This window comes from Acanthaster planci, unplaced genomic scaffold, assembly GCF_054643075.1.
Source record: "Acanthaster planci isolate LZ-2023a unplaced genomic scaffold, COTS_SCS Contig25, whole genome shotgun sequence".
NCBI lineage: Eukaryota > Metazoa > Echinodermata > Asteroidea > Valvatida > Acanthasteridae > Acanthaster > Acanthaster planci.
In genome coordinates this window covers 24,682-50,802 of record NW_028257649.1, presented here as the reverse complement: position 1 = coordinate 50,802, position 26,121 = coordinate 24,682, and the positions used below count along the sequence as shown (strand labels likewise).

At 39.4% G+C, this 26,121-nt stretch overlaps 1 long non-coding RNA gene across 10 annotated transcripts in view; it reads right to left on the bottom strand.

Annotated features, from left to right (window-relative positions):
• LOC110990709 (uncharacterized) overlaps positions 1-26,121 on the bottom strand; it is a 57,134-nt gene that overhangs the window by 25,029 nt on the left and 5,984 nt on the right. For 7 of the 10 annotated variants that reach the window (XR_015423889.1, XR_015423884.1, XR_015423885.1 and 4 more), the window contains 2 exons: positions 24,418-24,539; positions 5,729-5,919 (listed from right to left, as the gene is read on the bottom strand). This is a non-coding gene — a long non-coding RNA (uncharacterized LOC110990709). Of the gene's footprint in view, positions 1-4,890; positions 4,971-5,728; positions 5,920-24,417; positions 24,540-26,121 lie in introns of those variants that run through there. The other 3 variants (XR_015423890.1, XR_015423891.1, XR_015423893.1) reach the window with 3 other exon arrangements.

Here is a 26,121-nt window from a genome sequence, read left to right as displayed (position 1 = left end):
GCATAAAAATGACAACTCAGTCCATGATGCCTAATAACATCCCCTAATGGCAACATACATGTACACATTGAATAAAAGTGGTCCCAGTACAGAGCCCTGGGGGACACCATACTTAAGCGTATACATGTAGGTGTCACTCATGGTTCCCACATCCAATCCAATCCGACCATCAAGCGATAAAGACCAAATCTGAACTCTTTGTAAACGGTCTCTTAGGTAAGAAGAAAACCAATGGAAGGTATTTTGTGAGACTCCTACATGTATCCTTAATCGATGAAGCAAAATGTCATGATCAAGCGTATCAAACACACCACTTAAATCAAGAAATACCGGAATGGAGACTTTGCCCTCATCCATATTTTTCCAAATATCATTTTGAAGGCGGGCAAGAGCCGTGTCCGTTCCATGGGGGCGCTTATATGCCGATTGAAAAGGTTCATGTAACATAAACCTGGTCATATGATTAGTAAGTTGTTGCTCAACCACCTTCTCAAGAACCTTGGAGACAAATGGTAAATTGGCAACTGGACGATAATTCTTAAGCAGCTAAGCTTGATCAGCCTTGAGGTTCCGAGATTTTGGAATGGGAGTAACAGTAGACATCTTAAAATCATTTGGAAAAACTGCAAGGTTAATAGAAGAATTAACGAGAGATGTGATTATTGGGCAAATTTCAGTCAGACAGCATTTTAAAAGTGCAGTCAGTATCAACTCAGCACCACAAGTTTTTGGAGGACACTTGCGTATGATTTGCTGGATCTGTGCACAAGTAGTGGAGCCTAAATTACGCTTACATCCTTCAGGAAGAATTGGATCTTGAATATCAAAATCTCCTTGACTCACACTACTCATACGTCGTAAGTTGCTGATCTTATCTTGAAAGAAATTTGCGAATCAATTTGCCAATTTGACTTCGGACTTATGAGTAGGAAATGTAGGAACTGACTTGCGGCAAAACAAATTATCAATCACACAAAAAATCTGATGACAATTACCCTTGCTCTCCTGGATTAAACTTTGATGATAATGCACTTTCTCATCCTTGATCATCTTCGCAATGTGATTACATTGCATTTTATACATCTTTCGGTCAACAGTGAGTCAAGTACATCGCCAGCAAAGCTCCAGTTTTTTACGCTTAATTTTCTCCTTCCTAATGGTCTCAGTAAACCATGGTGTATTCGACCGTATAGTAACAACGTTTAATTGAACAGAAGCATGCTTGTCAAGAACCAACCTTAATTCCAAATTGTAAAAAGCTGTGAATACGTTGGGGTCGGGTAATGAAGTTTCGTCCAAATACTTTGAAAATGCAGAACAAAGAATGGCTCAACAAAAATGTTCACAGTCTATGTTTTTAAGCCTCCTAAATGCCACAGATCTCTGCGGTCTCACAGGCTTACTGATTTCTAAAGGAAAGAACACATTATCAGTGAATGATCAGAAATAGCAGGATCAAAACATCTACTGATTTGATAATGTCCGTAGATGGACGAGTAATAACAAGATCCAAAACATGACCTTTAATATGGGTGGGGGATACTACATGTTGAATCAAATTGCAAGACTCAAGAAAATTCATAAAACAAATCATATTATGTGCTTGACGCTGATCCATGTGAATATTAAAGTCTTGAACTATCACAAAATCAGATGATTTTGACATGAACTGTTCAAAGACTTGAGAAAAATCAGATAAGAAGGTAGTGATTGCTACATTTGGAGCCAATAAACAACCATCAACAAGAAACGTTTATCATGACAGTCGACATTGACCACAATGTGCTCAAAAGATGATCCAGCTGCAGTAGATGGAGTGGTATGTATTCTCATTCCGGACTCATACAATACTCCTACACCACCACCAGCTCTACCTTGACGAAATTTATAGAGAAACTGGTAATCACCAGATGTTAACTGTGACACCGTAGTAATGTCTCCTTCTTTAATCCATGTGTCAGTAACAGCAAGCACATCAATGTCTTGATCAGCCAGCAATTGAAGAATGCCAGTTGTTTTGTTACATACAGATCTCGTATTCAAACTACAAACCCCCAAGTTTCTTCTGGATGGAGTGCAACTCGAAGATGACACCAGTTTAATGGAAATTAAATTACCTGTCTGGGGTGGTCGGCAATATGACAAATGCCATGAATTGAATTGCCTAGGCATTACAATAACCAGATTTACAATAGTTCATTTGTTTTTATATCTGTTTATTTAAGTTAATTGATCTGGGTTTCAAAGAAATAGTTTATAAAGTCTAAATCTCTTTCTTATAGATTTTAGTAGGCTTTTAGTAATCCAGGGATTTTCAGGGAGTTTATTATTATGTCTACACTTTGCACAAGGCATGCATTAATCAGTGAGATGAGTTTACTTATTTGGAAATGTAAGTGCTCTCCTGAAAGGCAAAGGGCTCAATGTGTATTCTAGGCTAAGTTCAGATGAGTCAGCCAAATACAAAATGCACAAGGAGGTGTTACTCAAGCAATTCCACCTAAATGAGCATGCCTTTAGAGAGAAATTTCGGTTGGCAAAACCTGAGAAAGACGAAAGTGAGCCACAGTTTGCAGTCCATCTTGATAACCTACTGATGCGTTGGGTTGCTATGGCCAAAATACATTTGTACCTAAGACATAGAGGGAATGACGGTCTGAAAGATTTAATCTTGCAGGAACAAATCATGAATTGATGCAGTGACCATTTACATGTAGCTCTTTTCCTTTAAGAGCATAAACTGGCTAATGTTATGGAAATGGCCCAATTTGCAGAGCAGCATACTGTGTGGCCAACATTCAAATACATGAAGGTGGTTCCTACATGTACAGTAGATCAGAAGCAGACGCATAGTGCGTCATTTGCCAAATCGTTCAAACCTACCACCAATGCCAACACACCACGAGATGTACATGTATCATCTGGTAAGTGTTTTGTATGTGGCAAACCGGGTCACATAGCGCGTAACTGCTGCAGTAAGTTTAAAGAAATTGAGAAAGTTGCTATAACGTGATAGCTTCAGCAATTACTGGCCTTTTTGAGGCTGAATGTGACATGGAGCAAAACACACAGTTAGCCACGAAATCTAGAGAAAGTCTACCTAGTGCAATGGAAACTGAAGCTTATATATCCACCTCGCCTGATTTCACCCGCTCAGTGAATGTTGTACGCAAGATGGTTACGCCACATTGACGTGCGGATACGGATTCCCCGTAATGAGCGCGGCGTGTAAAAACTCGGATTGTTCTACAATGCTAGTCACAGACGGATTGGGTTAATGACATAAAATTTAAAGTAGTCATAAAATATGACCTTGTTTCCGGTGAACAGCTCACTGGTGCTGAAAAGTCGTGTACTCTTGTCGATGAAACTGTTTGCGATCTCCAGTCGCAAGAATTAAATTAGACTCGCCCTATTTCGTTGGCTGGAATGACGCGCTTGGCATGAGACAGTGTACAACGTCATATTAGGTAACGTAACAGGCGTCAGATCACCGAATAATCCTGACCTGCTCTGGCAATGTTGTGTCTCTTCAAACACTCAATTTGGAGATAGACCACAGGCGCGTTGATACTATGTGACGTGCAGTAAGGACACGAACACAACGAGCTGTGCAGGATAGACCATTAAGGAAACTTAAGGTACCTGAAAGTATTCCAAACATCTCGAAATCTGAAATTATGAGCGAACAAGCTAATGATCCGTCGTTGGCCCATATAAGAGAAATTGCAGAGAAGGGCAATCAGAAATGCAACAAATACGGATCAACTTCCACTTTCTACTGGCTTGACCGTGTGTTGTATAGGAAGTTTGAATCACCCACTCTCCAATATGGAGACGCGTGTCCTCAACTTGTAGTTCCTATTAAATACCGAGTCAATGTAATTAACTTTGCAGCTCACGAAACCATCCTGGGTGGACACCAAGGAGCAAGGAAAACGTGTGATAAGGTTATGAGCGAATTCTTTTGGCCAGGGTGTCAGGCAGATACATGTATCACCGGATATTGTCGTTCCTACGACATATGTCAATGGACTATTCCAAAGGCAAAGTGACCAAGGTACATTGTACATGTGCCACTGGGAGATACATGTATGCCCATTATAGATATGGCATTTAAACGTGTGGCTGTGGACATTACAGGCCCCCTTCATCCCAAGTCTGACAGAGGCCATCATTTCATATTGACCCTGATTGATTACCCAGCATCCAGAAGCCGTTGCTCTACCTACCAGTAATATTGAAACTACCAGGGTAGTATAGTACATGTAGATGCCATGATCGATGTATTCACACGAGTCGGCTTCCCAACTGAAACCCTTTCCGATCAGGGATGACAAATTACATCAGATCTCATGAAAGAAACGAGTAGGCTCTTGTCGATAAAACAGATGACCACTACTCCATACCACCCTTCGTGCAACAGTTTGGTTGAATGCATGAACTTAAACTAATGTTGAAACGGCTTCGCGCAGAAAAGCTGCGCGATTGGGATCGCTATCCTGGACCTCTCCTCTTTGCATATCATGAAACCCCTTACTCAAGCTTGAAATTTGCACCCTTCAAAGTACTTTACAGTCGCACAGTCCATAGTCCGATAGCTATCTTACGCGAACTTTGGACGGCTAATGTTGAAAGTCCAGAAGTTAAAACTACACACCAACATGTTTTCGATCATTGCGAGCGTCTAGAAAAGACATGGGAAATCGAACAGCAGAATTTGCAAACGTTGGTAGATATTAACAAACACTACTACAATGCAAAAAGTTGAGCCCAAAGTTTCAATGGCGGTGGCCTCGTATTACTACTCCTACATACTGACCAAAACAAACTATTACTATGGTTATAGGTCCTTTCCCTGTACTAGCCAAAGTCAGAAACATTGATTACCGTACAGATCTTGGCGACGGTACAGTCAAGACCTTCCATGCCAACATGCTGAAGTGGTACATGTATGTGATAAGGTTAGTTGAGCATGAAACAAAATGAAAAACAAATGAATGAAAACGTACTTGAACCCGTATGTGTGGGTGTCACTGAAACCGAACAGAAGCCATGAGAGTAGGAACCAGATGCCGAAACGAAGACGGCCAATGAAGATATTATGATGTCACCATTGGAAGCTTAAGAAACAGTAGATGATATCAAAATAACTGCCGAGATAGCAGGCCAAAAAAAGAAAAAAAAACAAGTTCAGTGTTTGTTTTTTCCTCTACAGCCAATAGAAAGTGCCATACACACAACTCAAGGTACATGTACAGGTACACGTACATACAATGTACGTGTACATGTATGTACATGTGCATTGATACTCCATTGGACCCTTTCGCTGTATTTCTCCTTAAAGTACGATTACAATATTGAGTTTCTAACATGAAACTAAACCTGAAACTAACCAATATGAAATGATACGTGACATCCACAGTCATATTGTACATGTACATGTACATGCAAATTGGTACTTATTTAGAGTCAGGATTTGAAAAGTGGTAAATATAAAGTTGAAAAATAGTTGAATATTTTCAAAATTGAAAAGAAACTAATTCATTTGGCTTCCCTTTGGTCAGATATAAGTACATGTACTGTACATGGTGTGAATTTGAATTCAGTGAGTATGCAACAAATAAACATGGCTGTGCACCGTGCACATGTATGCATGCATGTACATGTATTACAGCGACATAAAACTTTCTTGAGACAAGACGAAAATGGCCTGATAGAAACTCACCTCTTTATTGCCTTAATGAATTTCCTGCTCCGTCGGTCAACTGTTCATCAGCACAACCCATCAACCTGAATGGTGTCCTTTAGTTACCACCAGATGAGTGACAAAGTGTAACGGCTGGGCATGGTCTATCTGCTGGCTCCCTCCCAAGACAGCACAATGGTGTCAGTAGACCAGCGTTCTCACCGCAGTGCCTGAAAAGAAACAAAAGAAAAAAACAACTTTAATCAACTGATTGTGGATGATTTCCACACACATGTACACGTACCCTGATTCATGTGGCTGATTCCCGCATGTACAGTTGGGCCATGGTTACGGAGTATGAGGAGCATCAACTGGCTGCACACCAAGATGATGACAAGATTACCCTTGCAGAAAATCAAGCCGCCAGAAAGATTAAGCAGAAGAGAGCAGCAGTTACACGTAAGCAGGCTAAGAGGTTAAGAGCTCTTATGAACGTCCTGATTCTACTTCAGACTTAGATGATGACAAAATTACCCAAGCAGAAAATTAAGCTGCCAGAAAGATGAAGCAGAAGAGGGCAGCAGAGGCAGCAGTCAAGCAGGCTAAGAGGTTAAGAGCTCTTACAAACGTCCTGCTTCTACTATTCATCACTTTGAGCAGTCCCAATGTTACAGTGCTCAGGTCAACATGCCTCAGGGTGTTGGAGGAGCATGTTTCGTGTGCAGGAGCTGCTCTAATTGGAAGGCCACCTGCCCCAAGTAAAAAGACCAAAGTAGATGTTCAAGCTCAAAACAGTAAAGTTAAATTCAAATCCGATGTTGAGTTGTATTCTGATTCCATTCAATTTGATGTTGTTGACAGTTGCAATGAATATGAAGAAAATCCAGGCATCGATCTTTTCCATAAGGGTTGATGGTTGTCTTAAAAAGCAAAAGGCCTTTTAGGATCTAATACACCCACCAGAATTTGTTTCCAATATAGTGAACAAAAGTTATGTACGGTATTGCCGTTGACCTGCGATCCTCCTGTAGATATTTGTCCACCCCGTCGAGAATTTCTTGGTTTCGCTTGGAAAATGGCAAATTGTTGCCTTTTTAGCAATTTAGGCAGTGGCCATTTGACCTATCAGGTGCATCTTATATTTTCATCAATGTAATTTGCCCGCAAGTTAAGAAGTGAAGGGGTGAAGGAAAATCAATCATAATTTTTCTTGACGATGGGCTTGGGTTTGCATCTACCGGCAAAGAGTGCAAGAACACACACACAGGTTCCCTCAGATATCATCCGGTCTAGATTTGTTCCCAATGTTAAGAAAAGTATTTGGGATCCAGCAGACAATTAGAATGGCTTGGATATGACATCAATCTCAGTTTATGTACGGTCAGAATTCCCTACAGGATAATTACTGCTATAAAACAAGGTATAGTGTAATCTGAAGCAAGTAACAAGGGCTATAGTGGCTATGTGGTAGAGTAACGTTGAGTATTGATAAGGCCCAGGGATCCTGGGACAGTAGTCAGTCTACGAAGAGTTCCACATGGAAAGAACGCAAAGCAGTTGACTCAGTTCTCAAGTAGTTTGTGTGTAAACTGTCCAACCACCGGACTAAGTGGTTTACAGATAACCAAGCAGTTGTGTGAATAGCAGCACGTGGAAGTACACTGTATGAACCCTGAACTTCAGGAAATAGGCCAGAGCATTTTGGAGTAATAATATTCGCATAGATATGGAGTGGATTTCAAGGTCCCCGAACCAAAAAGCTGATATGCTAAGTAGGCAAATGGATCAGGACAACTGGGGTATATCTGATCAAGTACTGTATTCTCATTTTTTGTGGAGGCCTCATACAGTAGACAGGTTTGCCACTTACTACAATAAACAAGTCGCAAGGTTTAATTCTAGATACCATAATCCAGGTTGTGAAAAAGTAGATGCTTTCACTGTAGACTGGAAAAAAGAAAACAATTGGGTTGTACCCCCAATCGCCTTGACACCCAGAGTTATCAAGCGCATGGAAAGTACCAAGGCAGTTGGCACTTTGATTAACCCATGCTGGTTTTGGCACCATGCTGGCCGATCTTATTCCAGATGGTTATAATCTAGGGAAGCCAGTACAACTACACGTAGCACATGAAATTCCTAGAAACTGGCCGATATTTGCCCGCGGAAGACGTGGCAATGTTAAGTTTACAGAGAATATTACTCAAAGTGAAATACTTGCATTAGGGTTAGATTTCTCATATGTCTAAATTACAAATAGTACTAATGACAGTTTTGTTGTCTCTGTGCAGATCATGACAGTTTTGTTGTCTCTGTGCGGATCATGACAGTTTTGTTGTCTCTGTGCAGATCATGACAGTTTTGTTGTCTCTGTGCGGATCATGACAGTTTTGTTGTCTCTGTGCGGATCATGACAGTTTTGTTGTCTCTGTGCGGATCATGACAGTTTTGTAGTCTCTGTGCGGATCATGACAGTTTTGTTGTCTCTGTGCAGATCATGACAGTTTTGTTGTCTCTGTGCGGATCATGACAGTTTTGTTGTCTCTGTGCGGATCATGACAGTTTTGTTGTCTCTGTGCAGATCATGACAGTTTTGTTGTCTCTGTGCAGATGATGACAGTTTTGTTGTCTCTGTGCAGATCATGACAGTTTTGTTGTCTCTGTGCGGATCATGACAGTTTTGTTGTCTCTGTGCAGATCATGACAGTTTTGTTGTCTCTGTGCGGATCATGACAGTTTTGTTGTCTCTTTGCGGATCATGACAGTTTTGTTTACTTTCTTCCGCAACGTTTTATGACTTTTATCGTTAATTTATCGCTATGCACAGTTCTGGCCTGCTCACATTGACAGATTTGTTGTAGTATGTGTGGGCCAAGTGTGGGCTCCAAGTCAGTTCATAAATTTGTCATTTGGACTGATTTTATTTGTTGCATTGTCATGAAAGTTTTGTGGAAAGTTTGGCAATGTGACTTGTACACACGCACAAAGCACAACGACTGTTTTATGTTTGGACTCAATGACTATTACATATACTGAATTGTTTTATTGTCTGGTCTTTACACAGCTCAACTCTGTAGAGCGAGCAGGTTGCACCATGCCCTTTTATCCTTTAGCCTATCCTTTAATATTTCCAAGTAGGTCACTTGGGAGATATATTGTGGTAAATTTTTCAACATTAGGGAGACATCGGTCATTTGGGAGACATTTCAATGGTGAAGGGGTCATTAGTCCCAATGTGGACCACCAACACATCAGGGGCAGGTGTGTGTTGAAGCTGGGCCCTGACATATGGAAGGAGTGAGGATATTCTGGCTCCCCGGGTGCCCAGCCATGTGAGGATTCCAAGAGAAGGTATGTGACCCATGTGTTCTGCTGCCCGGTAGACAATACTGTCCCCAAAACCCAAACAAAAAACAAAACCAAAGGAACAGAGGAGCAGACGTCCTACTCGGAGGAGTATAAGTGAGTGTGGGGGTTAGGGTTTTCCACCACCCAGGGTCTTAGTCTGTGACAACAGGATGCCATTCATGGCCGTGGCAGCAGCTGCGCCAATGCGGAAGCTGTGAGCACTAAACCCTGGGCCCTGGTGTGACTGGATGGCAGAGGCTTCCTGTGCCCCGCTTGGTCCTCCTGATACTTCCTTTTCTTTCCTCGGCCTCCCATGTTGACACAGCCGTGGAGGTGTCAAATTCCTCCCCCACATTTAGTGTGGAACGGATCGGAACCGGTAGGGAGTGTACCACTGTCGAGATAATTTCCATACGAAACTTCTTTGGACGTATAAATTTGTTCAATGACTTCAGGTTGATGATAGGACGCAGGAAGAATGTTGAAACGAACCCCACTCCCAGCTGGTCGGGTTGAACATGAACAATAGCCCGTTTTGAAGAAGGGAATTTATCTCTGACTCCAGTGCCACGCATTGGTCCTTGTTGTGGGGAACAGGAGTCGGACGTAGTATCGTCTTGGACGGCGTGGTGCTTGTAAACTCGAGAGAATATCCAAGGGCGAGAGTTGAAAGGACTCAGCTGTCCGAGGTGATGTTTTTCCAGAACCCTGTTAACAGTTGAACGTGGCCGCCGACGGGTTAAGAAACAGCGGTCACTGAAGGCAAAACAAAGCAGTCATCTGCGACGTCCCCCGAACGAACGGGCAGCGTGCGATGAATTCCTGCGGCGCTGAAAGGTTTGACTCACCTTGGGAATGAGGCGGGATGAGGCCCGGCATTGGCTTGATCATTGAAGAGGCCAGCGAAAAGGGCGATGCATTCGAAAAAGTCTGGCTTGAAGTGGACCCGACTTGGCTGGCATTACGTTGCTGAGTTTGCTGCGAAATCAAAGACGGTGGCTCGCAGAAGGATATTTTCTTGGCCGCATTGATCCAGCAAACTGGCCGCCGAAGACGACTTCTCCGAACAGCCGCAATTGTTAAAGGCGAGATTTAATTTTCTTTTTTATTTTAAGGGGAGGGGAATTTTCTTCGCAAGCAGGGGCGATGTATTCCAATAAAAGGAGAAGAAAGGCCGCGCAGCGGAGCCCAAAGCGGGAAGCTTTGTCGAGTTTTGTGAGCGTGGATTCCAGCAGGGACTTGTCTTTATCGTGGTATTTGCCTTAGCAGACGTTTTTCCGGAATCAGCAGAGAATTTGTCTTTGGCTGCGTCAAGAAGGTCTGGAACTGACAGGAAATTCAAGGGAAATGATAAAATGCTGTTGCTTGTTTAGGAAGGGCACACCATTGCTTTGACTTAACATGGGACTTGAAGATTTCTACAAATGAGCGGTCAAGCAGGAGTTCAGGAAAAATAGGTCCCATAGACTCCATTTGAGCTGCATGGTGTTTGAACGAGCCATGGCTAGAGTAGTCTTTGGGCGGAGTGGCTGATGGCAGGCCGAGCACTTGAATCATGTCCCGCTGAAGGAGCCAGAGGCGGCCCTCAGAAGGAGTGAGGGTATTAACGGAACCAACTTCATCCTCGACTGAAGAAAATGCTGGTTGTGCAGCTAGAGACAGAGCCATACCTCGCTCTGAGGCGCGGGGCCCTCATGGGAGCAGCTCCACTCTGACAGCTCGGAAACGCCCTGCTGTTGCAAGTCTGGCGTAGAACCCCGTCCCGTGTCATGTTGACTTGCAGCTGAAGGAGGTCAGCCAGGAACAGGTCCAGAGCGATGGAAGCCGATGGTGGTCTGTCATCTACATGTACACGACGAGCGATAGAAGTCAGGGCTTCATTAATGGATAGAAAGGCCGACATCCACTGCTCAGAATTAGACCCATGATCAGAGTGTCTCTTCTTAGATTTTGAAGAACTCGATGAAGAGGGGGAACGTTTGCATTTCCCGGTAGCAGGTGACCTGACAGCGGAGTTAGTAGACGGGGCAGTGGGTGGCGGAAGACCTGGGAGCATTCCCGGTCGAAGTCAGCGGGAACTGTAGAGTTCCAGGTGGGAGGACCAGGAGAGATCAGGTCCGATGACCTGGTGATGCCCAGTTGAAAGTCCAAGCCTTGAATGGGCTTTGGCGGTTTGAAGCCCCGGCAGTGTAAAAGCCCAAGAGGCTCCGCACAGCCCGACAAAGAATTGCCCGGCTGCGGGGTATCTTGACTCAGTGGTGCACTAGGCGGGGCGGGTCCTGGCATTTGCGGGGAGCCCAACCCGGTGGCTTCGATACCTGGACCGGAAGGAGTATGCCTGGAAACCGTTGGAGAAGTAGTCTTCTTGGATGACGTTGAACGGCGGGTGTTCTTCGGAGTCGCCTGGGGGGGGTGCTGAATGGAACCCCGCATGGGGTCCTCTTTGCCATGGCGGTCGGAGGGCGTGGCATATGATGATGATAAGGTGGGCCAGTAAGATGTCCACTTGGGGTACTCCCTCGAGAGTCCCGGCTGGCTCGCCAGGCCAGCAATTGACCAAAGAGACAGGGTCCTTGCCAGATCCTGGCAGTGTCCCTGCTGGGGTCTTCCACAGTCAACAACGGAGCTTCCCCATCAGCTCCGTGGGGCTGAACGAACCAGGGGCCTGGCCAGATCCTGGCTGGAACCCCTTGGAAAACACAAAAGGCCTTTTTCTCGTCTTAGTAGCCGGAAAAGACAGGGGAGTATGACAGATCCTAACAGCGACCCCTGAAGTCAACCGACTAATGCCTAGAATTAACCAGTAAGGTAGACACGGGCGTAGCTGAGTAGAACCTCATAGTACTGACAGTAAACACCTGCAGGGTGTACATGTACATAAGAAAAACAGAAGAAAAACACAAAACTATACAAAAGAAAATACTCTTAATCAACAGGTAAAAATTCAAGGTACAGTAATACTTTATTTACAAAGGTGATCAAATTGACACAAGACCGTGTAGCGAAAATGGAAGCTCGAAAATCGAAGATGCCTCGAAAGACACGTCTGTTACGTTACAGCGCTGAGAAAAGAAGGACAATCATGGCGGCGAAGCCGCGTCACATTGTGGGAGGTCAGGGTGCACTACATAAGATGAAATCCTTTCAGCGAACAATAATACATGTAGGTGCCTGGGAAAATTGCATATGTAGTGACTGTTTGGGTAGGTAGAGCGCAGTAGACTGGCAGACATAACAGGTACAAACCAGCACGCATTTTTCGACTTTTAACTGTATACGCTCGGCAATGAAGGAGAAGTGTGACGTCAGCCAGCGTGACGTACGCACCGTCTGATTGGTGGGGGTACATGTAGCTGCCATTGCTGGGAATGAGCCAAATGCCGTGCGCGTAGCACATTGCAGGTCCGCTGGTATCATAAACACTCTAACCTCCCCTTGCCCAAAGGGGGCTCTTGGGAACCGTATTAATTTCAAAATCTGTTATTTTTATGCATGCTACAAATGGCAACTGGACACATCAATTTCACACCAACAAATAGACTGACATGCCATGATAAAAAGTCACTTCTTTTTGAGAAAGTTTGCTGGAAATGAAAAGACAGGCTCTCTGACCTTCAGTTTACACACATGTACATGTAGATGTTTCAGTTGTAAGACAAATTTCACTACCAGAGATCATCTGCATGTTTTCTTCAAAGATTTGAGCAGCACTGGTCTTAACAATGCAACAGATCAGAACAAAAAGCATTTTCCGAGCAGTGTCTATTCCCTGCCTAGATATACAACAACAAGGAGCTTTCTATACCAATCACCTGATAAACATAATTCAGTATTTAGAAATTTCCAGTAAACAATTCTCAGAAATTAGTAATGATATGCACCTTTGACCAAAAAACACTGCTGCATATGATGTCACCATGAAGGAAATTGCCGTTATGTACTTAACAATTAAAATTTTCTCAGAGAAAGTGCTTTTAGTACAAGTCATAGCATGGAAAATCCCCAGCAGTAAGTACAAAGTTTCTGGGAATCCCAGGATCAGCAATGACAGTACCTGGTATCTTAGTACACTACTTTAAAGACAACCCATGTAAGGCAGAAAAAAAAAATAATTCCACTGAGTGCCACTTTGAGAAAACAGCATCATAAAACAGTGAGAGATGTATATACATTGTTAAAGCTTTGGACATGAATTGCAGGGATTGGTGAAGTGAATCCTTTTGGGAGATGACATACTGTAGGGTCTCACCATGATCAGACATGCTCATGGGATGCTTGAGCGTGCGTGGAAAATGTTAAATCTGTCACCCAGTGACAACCCTTCCTCTACTTTGTGATCCTTTTGTATCTCAAAATCAGGAGGTATTAATAATATCAATATTCCCACTTTCTAGGCCCATTTAGGACTAAATTTGGCTCAAAATGGAAGATGAAATGGAATCAGAAACCTCATGGGACCAACCGTCACGGTCTAAACCAATATCCCATAATGACCCTCTAAATAATAATGATCAACGTAGATCACCACTAGACAGATTAATTAGTCAAGCTCAGAATGAATCACAACCTCAAACTAAAAGCCGTAAATGACCAAAACACATCATACAGTGATGTCTACACAGACTAAGACCTCCACAAATATCCCAACCTACATGTACATGTACATGTATGTCACTTTACCCAGAGCCAAAATACCAAGAGGCAACCTATCAGTACACTAGTCATCATCAATTTCCTAGATGTCAAACTTGCTAAAGGGCAGTTCCACGGAAACATCAACCTCTGGGCCAAATTGCATGTATATATCATTTTGAAGCTAATGGTGTATACTTTCATGAAACATACTTCATTTCTAACAACATTAAAGAATTTGGTTTTTATATGATACTGAAAAATTGGTTTTGAATACCGAGAAATTGGGGAAAATATTTCCCCTCTGAAAGATTTTCTGTTTTTTAGCCTGATAATTTTTTGCTCCAGTTTTGTTACAGTTTGAAGAGTGCCCCAATAAGTAAACAGTGACAGAAATGAATTTTCATTTTCTTTTTGAAATTCTATGTAATGTCTTATTTTATAACACTTACTTTTTTTTACGTATGTCCGACACCAAAATGACACAGTTTTTTATCCCCTCAGTGAAAACTTTAGCAAAAGACTGCCAAATTAACAATACAAAGCTCAATGAGTTCATTCTTTCTAGACATCAGCTTAACTCCCCCAATTATTTTTTCAAATACTCAAAAATTGTGGAATCAATTGTGTACGTCCGACACCCTGTACATGTACGTCCAACACTGTCCTGAAGAACCATGCATTGCTGGCAATGCAATGCTTTTGTACAGAAACCACTACCACCTCATTTGCATACATGAAAATGAGGCCCCAACATTTTGTAAAAGTACCAAATACATGTAGGCTTCACTTTTGTCTTTTACTAATTTGCATAAATTTGACTATTTGGACATACACATCCTAATAAGGTTATAATTAGGGCCCAAAGCCATTCCACATGTGTCATGTATAGACAAACGTGCTTTGCAGGAATTCAGAAGTCATGTCAGTGTGAGCTTTGCTGAAGACAAGTACTGTATAGTTCTAGGTGTTGTATACAAGTACATGTACATGTAATCCACATCAACAAAGAAGAATTGTCAAAGACTTTACAAAAGTGTGTTTTTTTAAACGTTTGTTCAAGGTACATGTAAAATCAATTAGTTTCACTTTCTGCTGCTTGAGGAATTAAAGGGGGTGTCCCACTTGTATATGCTTTCCATGGCATATACATGTACATGTACAGTATCTATCATGAAACATACATGTACAATGTAAGACTGTAGTTTTAAAAGCATTATGCCATTAGTCTTAAATTTAAGTGAAAAGGATAATCTAGCCCATTCCTTTGATTTGGCAATCATCTAAAAGGGTATATAAACATCTACTCATTTAGCTTCTTTTTGGATTTTACATGTGTACTATAACCTGTGAAGTGTGAACTGGAAATCTTTAAAATTGCAGCTTAGTACACACAGCATTTGTTTAATTTCATGTTCTAAGATCAAAAGACCTTACAGGTACATGTATGCAATTGTCTTTTAATTTGATTTATTTATTCAAAGGATTGTCAACTGTACAAAACTTTTTTTTTAGTTTAAATGTTTGACAGTGCATGACTTGTTAAATGAGCAAAATTTGCATAAATACTTCTAGACAACATTTTCCTTCATACTGTTTCACTGAATACCCCATCATCCAATTCCTTTCTAGTTGCTTTTGATGATTTTTGTATGGCTTGGCATTTTTTCGGTTCGGAAAGTTTACTAAAGCCTTTATGAAGGTAGAAAAATGAGACAAGCTTGGGTTTGAACTGATTACCTTCTATTCTGAAAAGTCAGTTTGGACGCGTACATGTACGTCCGACACCAAAAAATGTACGTTTGACACCAATATAATAAATGCTTTATCTGAAAGTCACAACAAGATAAAAATAAGTCTTGCTTTGAAGTTTATTAACAAGGGTCTGCTAAAACTAAACACAGGAAAACTACTTCTTCAGGTCCTAGCAATTCACAGAGTTTGTGATACAAAAATGGAAACTCAAAAAATTTACTTTCTCTGAGTACGTCCGACACCATGGTGTTATGAGTCAGTTTCTACAAGAATAATAATTCTGAGTGAGAAATTTTGTTATTAAATGAATGTACCAACTAGCTGATGTCCTTAATCAAAATCAAAATCTGCTTCAGGATTATAAGCATAATAACACACACTGTTGAAGTGTCCAAAATGTACATGTACATGTACGTCTGACACCGTGGAACTGCCCTAATGTTAATCCAACCAGAAAAAGCCAAAGCTCTGAATAGTCTTATTGGTAATTTTGTGAAAGCACTGTATGAGTGTCACCTAACTGGCTGATATGCAGTTAAGTCACTCTCGTTGCTCTATTAAGTTTTTATTAAGCTTTTACTATGAGTATCCTTGTTTCTCGTTTGTGTTTGTGATTGAGCATCTTCTTGCTTTGATGAACTCTCTAAAACTTATACATGTATAATTGTTGATTCTACTGTCCTTTTTGTGAAATCCTCTGTTTGAGTGACTACAACATACATGTATCAGCCATGTCACAATGTGTCTTCGGAAGAATCAACTCTTCTGTTCTTAGTATTTATGAAAGTACGGTATCAACGATTTACATCTGTGCCCTGGTACTCTATTATGGAACCGATGCAGTACTAGTGGTGTGCTTGACTGTGCTTTCCTGAGTTCTTCGGATTTTACTAATATGGCGTAATGTGTCGTCCATGATTGCCTTGGTTCATCATTGGTTGACTAGTTTCAAGTTATTTCTACTAACACTAACAATGTTGATGTTATAGGAATAACTGAAACTTGGCTGTCTCCTGATACCCCAAATCAATTGTATACCTTACAAAACTTTTCTGTTATCGAGGCAAAGGTGTGATGGTCGCTCAGGTGGTGGGGTGGCATTGTATGCTAAACATCTTTTCAAGCCAAATTGTTGTCAGTACAGATTCCTAATGGAGTGGAGATCCTATGGTCAACAAAGAAATCACAAAGAAGTAATGCCTTTCTCGCAACTTGCGAAAAAGCCAATAAAATATGCAAACAATAATGTAGGCTGTAACCCTGTGATTAACTTAATTGTCAGATAAATAGTTATTTAATAATTTATATTTATATTTACCCTTAAACATGGATAAACTGGCTTTTTTTAGAAATAAATTTTCAATTCAGCTCCACCGTATTGTTTTACCGTAGCTTTAGAAAATGCAGTTCAGGCATGAGACCTTTGAAATGCACGACATTGCCTTGTAAAAAAATTGTGGAGTCCATCATTTTAGTAAACAGTGTCCACACTGATTTAGGCAATTCGTTATTGTTGAAGATAAACGATATCATGAACTTAAAATTTTAGAGCTAAAAAAGAGAGACTTACTACATGTAGGTTCATGATAATTAGAATTGTTGATAACCCACAGAATTTTTTTTCTGTAATTTGAGGATTCAATTTGGATAACCACTACTACATGTACATGTACCATTACCCCATACAAGAATCCCATATGTAATGTACGGTATTATAAGGGTATTATACATGTACAAAGCTAATAAGATATTATGTACATGTATAACGGGTTTGCCCTTACCCAACGTATATTAATAATCACTGTATGCTCAGTGCTTGTCCGAGAGCTTGCGAAAAAACCTCACAAGCTTACTCGGGTGGGACTCGAACCCACGACCTCCTGCTTACTAGTGCAGATGTCTTAACTAGTAAGCAGGAGGTCGTGGGTTCGAGTCCCACCCGAGTAAGCTTGTGAGGTTTTTTTTTCGCAAGCTCTCGGACAAGCACTGAGCATACAGTGTTTATTAATATACGTTGGGTAAGGGCAAACCCGTTATATATAATTAACATCTCCCCAACGCAAAAATACATCTTGAAAATAATAAGATATTGTGAGGAAAGATTGATTTTAACTTTAAGATGACACCTACATTACATTTCCTGAAATAACTGTAGAAATATGACTGATGTGTTTTTTCCAAGTTAAACGGTCATCTACATGTATAATTCCAAGAATTTTGTTGTGTCAATTTTTGTTATCTCTCTATCCTCTATAGATTCCAGTAGGCAGGTGGTGCTTTTTATTGTTAAACATATCATTAGTCTTGTTTATATTGAGTGTTAATTTATTTGCTTTAATCCAATCAGATACCTTTCTCATCCCATGATTAACTGTGTCACAAAGTGCATGTACATGTACATGTACATCACCATGACTATAGAATATGTTAGTTTCATCAGTGAAAAGAATAAAATATAGAACATTTGAAGTTGTACCAAAAACATTCATGTACGATGTAAATAGAAAAAAGGAGGGGGCCCTGAATAGAGCCTTGAGGAACGCAACACATTATTTTATGATAGGATGATTTACATGTAGTATCCTTATTAACTACAAATTGCTGTTGATTGGTAAAATAACTTCTAAACCAGTCGCAGGCCACCCCCCTAATTCTATAGCATTGAAGTTTGTGCAGAAGAACATCATGATCCACAGTATTGAAGGCTTTTGAAAGATCTCAACAAAATACCAATTGTAGTGGAGGCTGTATCGAGGCCAGTAGCTACTGTATCTTATCAATCAACTGAGTAACTGCATGGATAGTTGAGTGATTTGCCCAAAGCCATACTGATTATCAGATCTACATGTATAATGTTATATTTGTCTAGAAATTCCAAGGTGTGATTATCTACAACACGCTTGATGATCTTGGAAAAAGATGAAAGTACCAAATGTTGCTGGGTCACCATTTTTAAAGATTGAAGTAACTCTAGCAATCTTCATATCCTTAGGAACTACACCACTTGGCATATAGTAGTTTATGATACATGTACATGTACATTGTTTATGTAAGGGGCCTAGCAATAGTCGTCACAATTTGTTTCAGTAATGAACTACATGTACATGTAGCTACTGAATCAAAACCAGGACTTTGTAAGTTGTTTACAATGTCAATAATCTCTTCTTCTGTAGCAAGAAAGAGAAAAATAGAATCTGAGTTAGAGTTTGGTAGAAAGTCACAGAAATTAAGATCTGAGGTATTTTGCTGGTTAATTATATTGGTACCGGTACCATCTATCTCAATCATGGATTGAGGTATACATGTACATGTATTTTGGAATATACTTAATTATTTTCCATGTGTTTTTTATATTCCCTTTAACATTCCCAAACTGTAAAGTAAACAACTGCATTTTGATTTAGGGAGGACAATGGTAAGCTTATTTTTGTAACATACATACTGAGCTTGATTAGAGTCAGTAGAGCAAGCAATATATTTACCATAACGCTTATTTTTGTAACATACATACTGAGCTTGATTAGAGTCAGCAGGACAAGCAATATACATGTATTTACCTTAAAGCTTATTTTTCACAGCGATAAGACTTGCATAACTAACAGTAATCCAAGGATATTTAGGTGTTAATTTCTTAAATTTATTATTATCTTTCTTAAATGGGACATGTTTGTCAAGACAGTTATTGATCTATAAAATGAATAAATGATAAATTGGCATCCTCAGCATTTAAGACAGGCCTCCAGTCACAAGAAGAAAGATGATCTTTAAAATTCTCAACAGTTTTGGATGTAAAGTCTTGGGCTGGACTGTGTTCAAAATTACATGTAATACAGTTTGCTTTGAGTGGGTGCAAGGTGAATATCAGAAAGTGATCAGATAAGTCAGTAACGATTATTCCAGATTTTGTTAAAGGGAGTATATTTGTGAATATACATGTATTTTCAATTAAGGTAGCTGATGATGATGCCACCCTAGTTGGCATATGAATTATTGGCAAACTTGAGGAAGTATTATACATGTAAGTCACATCCCAAAATTCTTGTGATTGTCTACTGTTATCTGATTTAAGTAAATTGAAGTTAAAATCACGCAAAGCAAAACAATATTTATTTTCATTGCTTAGATGGCAGAACAATGATTGACAACTAAATAATAAGTCTTCAACCTTGGCATCTGGGGCTTTATATGCTACTCCAATGACAACATTCCTTATATTGTGAGACGTGAGGATCTCAACAAATACACATGTACATTCAAAAAAGCTGTTATATAAATTATTGGCTCAGGACTAGAGATTTATTGAAGATCAGATGATGTGGAGAGCAACTCCACCACCAATTCTTCCCTCTCTGTTTTTAGTTTACTACTAGGGTATAGCCAAGTAAGTTAAATTGATTCAGACAAGAATTTGAATTCAACCATGTCTCAGTCAGGCCTGTAACAGAAAGATTATGATTTAAAGAATGACGGAAAAATTGGAATCGGTCAAAATTTGTAGTTCAACTTCAGATGCAAAAGATGCAGGAGTGAAAAGTTGTCAAGTCAAATCTTTGTTTTAAAAAATCACTGAAATTGCTGGGTGAATAGTAGAGTGAATTTGTAGTATCAAAGTTTTCCTCATTTTCATTTTCAGTACACGTCTCAATAGAGATGAGATTCATAAGATCCAGTAAGTTTGTAAACTTAGAGGGTGGCACATTTACATGTAGTTAGAATTCATGTCAGAAATTACTGAATTAAATTCTTGTGACTCAAGAGAATTAAAAGGAAAAATGGAAGCCAAACACTGAGCACAATACCAGTTCCCATCATCATTTGCTAGATTGGAGAAATCAATAAGATCATGGAGGAAGGACACAGAAGGAGTTGTAACTCAGGCACTTCAAAGCGTCCAATGATGGTCGCCGCTGAGTCTGACAAATAATAAAAAATATTCCAAAAATGCCTTCTTGCTGCCTGCATCTTAGCTGGACAAGTGGGGCCAGTAATACCCTGGCAATACTTGTAGTTTTTTGCTTGCAATTAAATACAAACTATCGATGTGACCAGGAAATAGAGAGAGAAAAATTCCTGATATTAGACCTATTTTTGCCATCCTAAATAAACTTTTTAAATTTTGACACACTGTTTCATTATCCATGCAAAGTTTGTAATTCTAGTCTCCTCCATCCAATATACATGTACATCAGTGTCAAAGACTTGGAATGAATTTGGCTAAGACTGGCCAACAAAATGTTCACTACTACTGGAAAGCTTAGTTCATTAGGAACAAAATGCACTATTTCATCACAGGGAGTGATCGTGAAATCTCAAAAAATATGCCTTTATACAAATGCCATAATAAAAATGATTCAAACAAAACACAAAATCTTACAAACAGCTTGGCTATTCATTCCTAAAAGAAGTCCAGAAGAAAGCGTTCGATAAGGGCAACAACTGCACATGAACACTTCGGGTATACATACAGCCTATTAAAAGCAACTGCGCAAACACTACATTTGATGATGTTGTCGGTTCATATCAAGCACCAACGATGGCATGAATATTCAACTTCCTATACTGCAGTACACAACGTTTTAGGGATGCAGATTACCAACGAAAAATTGCGGCGATGATCATGGGGTACAAAGGGAGCTTATGGTTGCAAAAACAGGTGGTGGGTAGCAGGCATGCGCTGCGCTCTGGCTATGGACATACATGTACATGTACCGGGCATGCCAGAAAGTGGTAATCGGCCAGATGTAACTTATAGTCCGGGCAGTTCAAACTCCTTCTGTGTCCTTCCTCCATGACAAGATTAAGGCCAGTACATTTAAGGTGTGTCCAGAAATTACAACAGTCACACATACATGTAATACTGTTTGGATTGTTTTACACTGGGTTATAGCATACTGTACATGTATGCTACAAGGAAATTTAACAGGCATATGGACACATACACTTTACTTTTTTATATACACATGTACAAGGAAAAGGACTACTTTTAATTGCACCCTAAAATATGTTTTACAAGTTTTATTTAGTTTAATTACTAGAATTGATCAATTTTTATTTAACTTCTATAATTTGCTGTGGAATTTTCTGAGATTTGTAATAATAATGGTCATACCATTAGCTCATCTCCCAGCGTCCGATTCAGGGCGTCAGGTCAAGAGCAAATTCACACCAGGCCAATTTACCACATGCCTTGAATATTGAAAACTGAAATATACAGTACAAGTCTTACATGCATCCTTCGGTTCATGACAAACATGTACATGTACATGTGACTTGTCTTGTTCCAAAGGACATTATAATATGCCTTTGTATAAAAACATGTGTTATCAAGTGAAAAGGTTCCACTTTGGGGTTGACGACCTCCCCCACCCCCTTTCTGGTCAGGCAACAGGCTTGCAAACCTGGGAAAAAGATGCCCACAAGAAATCCGTCTACATGTACATGTACATACATGTACAGTAATAAGGCAATTCCTTGGTAACAGAATTACATTTCAGAACAAAGTTGACTGTTATATGTGTATTTTCCCTGTTATGAATTAGTCGTACACTGTACGACCTTCCTGATTGCAAACACTTCAATAAGGTCTGGTTATAGCCCTACCATCAAACCAGTAATAAAATATTGAAACATCCTACATGTAGAAAGGTCCGAGGCCCAGAATGTTTCAGTAACAGAATTACGTTAGTAAATATGAAGCATTTTTTCTAACATAATTTTTAAAAAAATTCTATGAAATCTATAACATAGAGGCCACAGGTACCCATTTATCTTTTTTACGGTACATGTACATGTACACATAGTTTCAACTTAGCAGCAGTTTTAGGGTATTAATACTTACAAATATTCCATGCTCTGTCATTTTTCCAAAAAAAGCAGTGGTAACGGAATTACAAAAAATGGTAACGGAATTACACATGTGAAATGTGCATGTACATGTACATGTACCTTGAAAAATGCCAATTCTTGAACAGCAATCTTTCCTTTTTTAATTTGGGCATGTTTTTCAGCTTTAATCATATTAATATAAACCATAATACAATGCATCTGTCATGTCCGTATGCCTATCTGAAAGCTTTTTTACGCATGTACATGTAGCAACAAGGGTGTATTGGAAAAGAGCATGAAATTTCCAACTTCTGAACCCTGAGTTCTGATCAGAAACAAGGCAATTGCTTCAAATTACTGTACATTTGTCAGCTTCAAACTGCTTAATCTTGCTTCAGTTTGTGGGGTAGGACTTGTTCCATGTATCCAACAGCATACATTAAACATGGTCACAGAATTACACAAACCAGGAACACTGAATAACCTAATGTGCTGTGAAATCACAATATAATTGTCCATACATGTACATGTACATGTATACAAGTAACATGTATGCATTATTACAATGTAGAACTGTAATGCAGTCAACTACAATGCAGACATCTAGAGTGATTTGATCTCAACCAAATAAGCTACATGTACATGCACATGTACGTGTACAATGTACATGCAAGTGTAGTTAACAACAGTTGGACTGAACATATTCAAATGCAATGTAGTTGACCATTTCTAGTCAACCTTGTGGCACCAACATATGGGGCTTGGTCCAAAGGTAAAATTTCAGTAGTTGAAAAATATGACTTCCAAAAGTAAACCAACAAAATGTCAAGAAAAAAAATTGCCTCAAATGTTTTTAATCTATCTTCCCATGTTTATGGAAAAACACAAACACGTTTTTATTTATAGCTTGGCGTGTACACTTGTAGATTTTGAGAGTTGACTTTGGTGCTTGATTTTATCTGTAAAATTACTCATCCAAAATAAATCTTGACGTTTGGCTGTTAAACCTATTCATTGTAGACCAATACAACACTAAACGACACTGTAAATATGTTCAGTTCTTTCGTCCAACTTGTTTTTCATTTTAACATGTCTTTGAACAGTGGAAACACTGGCTGGAAATTTTTAAATGGCGGCCATTTTGAAAAACAATACAAAATAAAAAGCCCCACTTCCTTCGTTTTTTCAAAAATCTGGACAAGAAACATGTTCTTTTTACTTTGCCTTACTTTCAAAAACATTTTTTGGCTCCATGCCATTTGCACATTTATTGACAACGCAAAGTAAACTTAATTTTCATTCCATCAGCTTTAAATTTGCCATTTTTCTCAATTCCCATACGGAATTGCCCAAAAGACTTTGCCTAGGTACATCTACATGTACATCTGTAAAGTACTCAGAATTCCTCCTTAACAAATACCCTGATAACAGCATATGTGACTCATGCGGTACAACTGAAGATTTTTGATACTGGTAGCATTTCATGCTGGAGTGTAAAAAGTTCACTCTTCATACACAGTCTCTCCAAAAGACACTTGGCTTGACAGATAATCAAATGACCCTCAAACATTTATTGTGAAAATATTACTTAATATATAAAACATATATTGTAAAAATACACTTAATATAAGTTTGTTCAAATCCAAAGTTCTGTTCAGTCAAGTGCTGATGAAATGAAAGGATATCTGAATGTGTTGATGACATGTTGTACTTTAAGTTGATTGGTTTAATTGGTTTAAACGGAGATACATGTACCGCTCTTTACAAAAGAGTGCTTTAAATCAGTGATTATTGTTCAAATAAGTCATTGGATTGAAACTGTGATTAAAATCAGTGCTCAGGTGATTTAAACCAACATGATTTAAATTAGCCAATCCTGGTTGGTTGAGATGCACAAGCCAAAAAAGAACATCCCTCTGAGGTACTTTGAAATGTTATCCACACATTTCTCAAGATGAGAAAGACAAGTTTGATGAATGGGGAACAAAGGAAAATTTGTGCAACTGACCAAAAATATAATAAACTAAAACTTTTCCCTCTTATTTTTGTGACTGAGACAAAGGGAAAATAAACTTTCAGGATTCATTAATGAAACTCAAGTACTTTTCATTGATGAGGTGTAATGAAAATCCTACATGTACACTGCTCAGGAATGGAAATAAACTTACCAATTTTTGGATGCATACATTGTAACTCTTCTCTTAATCAATTAGTGATGTCGTCTTGAAAGGTTGATGGCAAAGAGATGAATAAGTAGGAACAGGCTGGATGTTAACTTCTTAACAGCTGTCTAGGTAGAAAATGGCAAATTACAGTGGATTCAATTACATGTATTTACTCAAAAGAAAATCATTTACACTGTACCAAGATTTTGGAATCTAATTCTTTCTGAATACATCACCTGTACCGACTAGAATTGGATTTTAATGCATTGTATTATCTCCTGCCTGTCAGTGTTTGTCAGTGTGTATCATTGCCAAAACACATTTTCATGTCTTGTATTGTCCTATGTTTTAATGTGTATGTCTGTCAATAGCTTAGGGTACAAAGGCAAATTTATGCTTCACCCTTTACCTAAATGTTCTTCTTTAACGTGTGCTACATCTTTCTGCTTGACATTGTACATTCTAAGGCAAACTATTGTAAAACTTAATTCATCTTCTACTCTGTAACCATGGTATGAACAACATTAAATAAACATCAATCAAACTATAAAAAAAGGCTAATCAATAAAGACCACTGGTTGTAACAGAAGTCTGAAGACCAAATAGTTAGCAACAAAGTCAAGACTCAACCCAAAAACTGCAGGAATCATAGAATGTTTAGCAAAGATACCAATTTGTCAGTGTCTGCACTTCCTATATCTCGCCAACCCCCAAATGGTGGCAACACCATGAACTACTTGGTGAATATCAGAAATAGTTTGATAGAGGCAACATGGTCCTCTTGTTACATCACTGATGATTGTAACAAACCACAAGAATCCAAAAAGATGTTGTTCTGTGAGGGATGTCTTGATTGGCTCCATACTGAGTGTGTTTCAAAGGTTGGAATATGTAGTCAGCTGCTGGATGCCAGTCACTGGATGTGTCTGCAATGCAAGAGCTGTGCGACTTCGAAACCTTATGGTCCAGTGGTAGGAATTCTGCATGTAGATCGATGGGCATCACAAGAACTCTCTCTGGGAAACTGCCCTTTTTTCAAGGAAAAAGGGGGCAGCGATCACCTTGCCCCCCTCTGCGACGCAAATGCCCAGACTTGATGTTGTCAATGTCGGAAGGATTTAAAGCAAATTCAGTGGGATGTATCTGCATTGACTGAACTCTGTTTTCGAGCTCAATGCAAAAGCTAAATTTGTTAGTTCTTTTGTTCAAAAAAAGTTATCAAAGAACTAATTGTTAAAATATTGATGTGACATTTATAATAACAGGCAATTTAATTTTCATGTAAACAGTTGTTAACATAGCGGAAGATCCTTCAAAGATGCTAATCACCCCCGGTGTCATGTAACCACAAATCAAATGCCTCTGTCGCCAATACGAATAATTCAGCAGTGTACTTTGGCATTACGACTTACAAGTATTTGTAAAATGAAATCACTTTAAAATTACAGTTATCAAGTAAAGTTTACTTATTTCTTCTCACAGAAAAAAAGTTAACAATTCCCCAAGTGTGTATCTTGAATTGTGAACATTAGATTCCTTGTCATACACTGTACATTATCTTTTGGAATCCTCCAACACTGATCCAACACTGATTCACAAGGAGCTCCATAACAAGCTTCACGTTCAGTTTTATACATGTACATGTACATGTAGCTATAAGCTAACAAAATTCACTCTGTTGTGAGCAAGAGTTCCAATGAAAGAAAT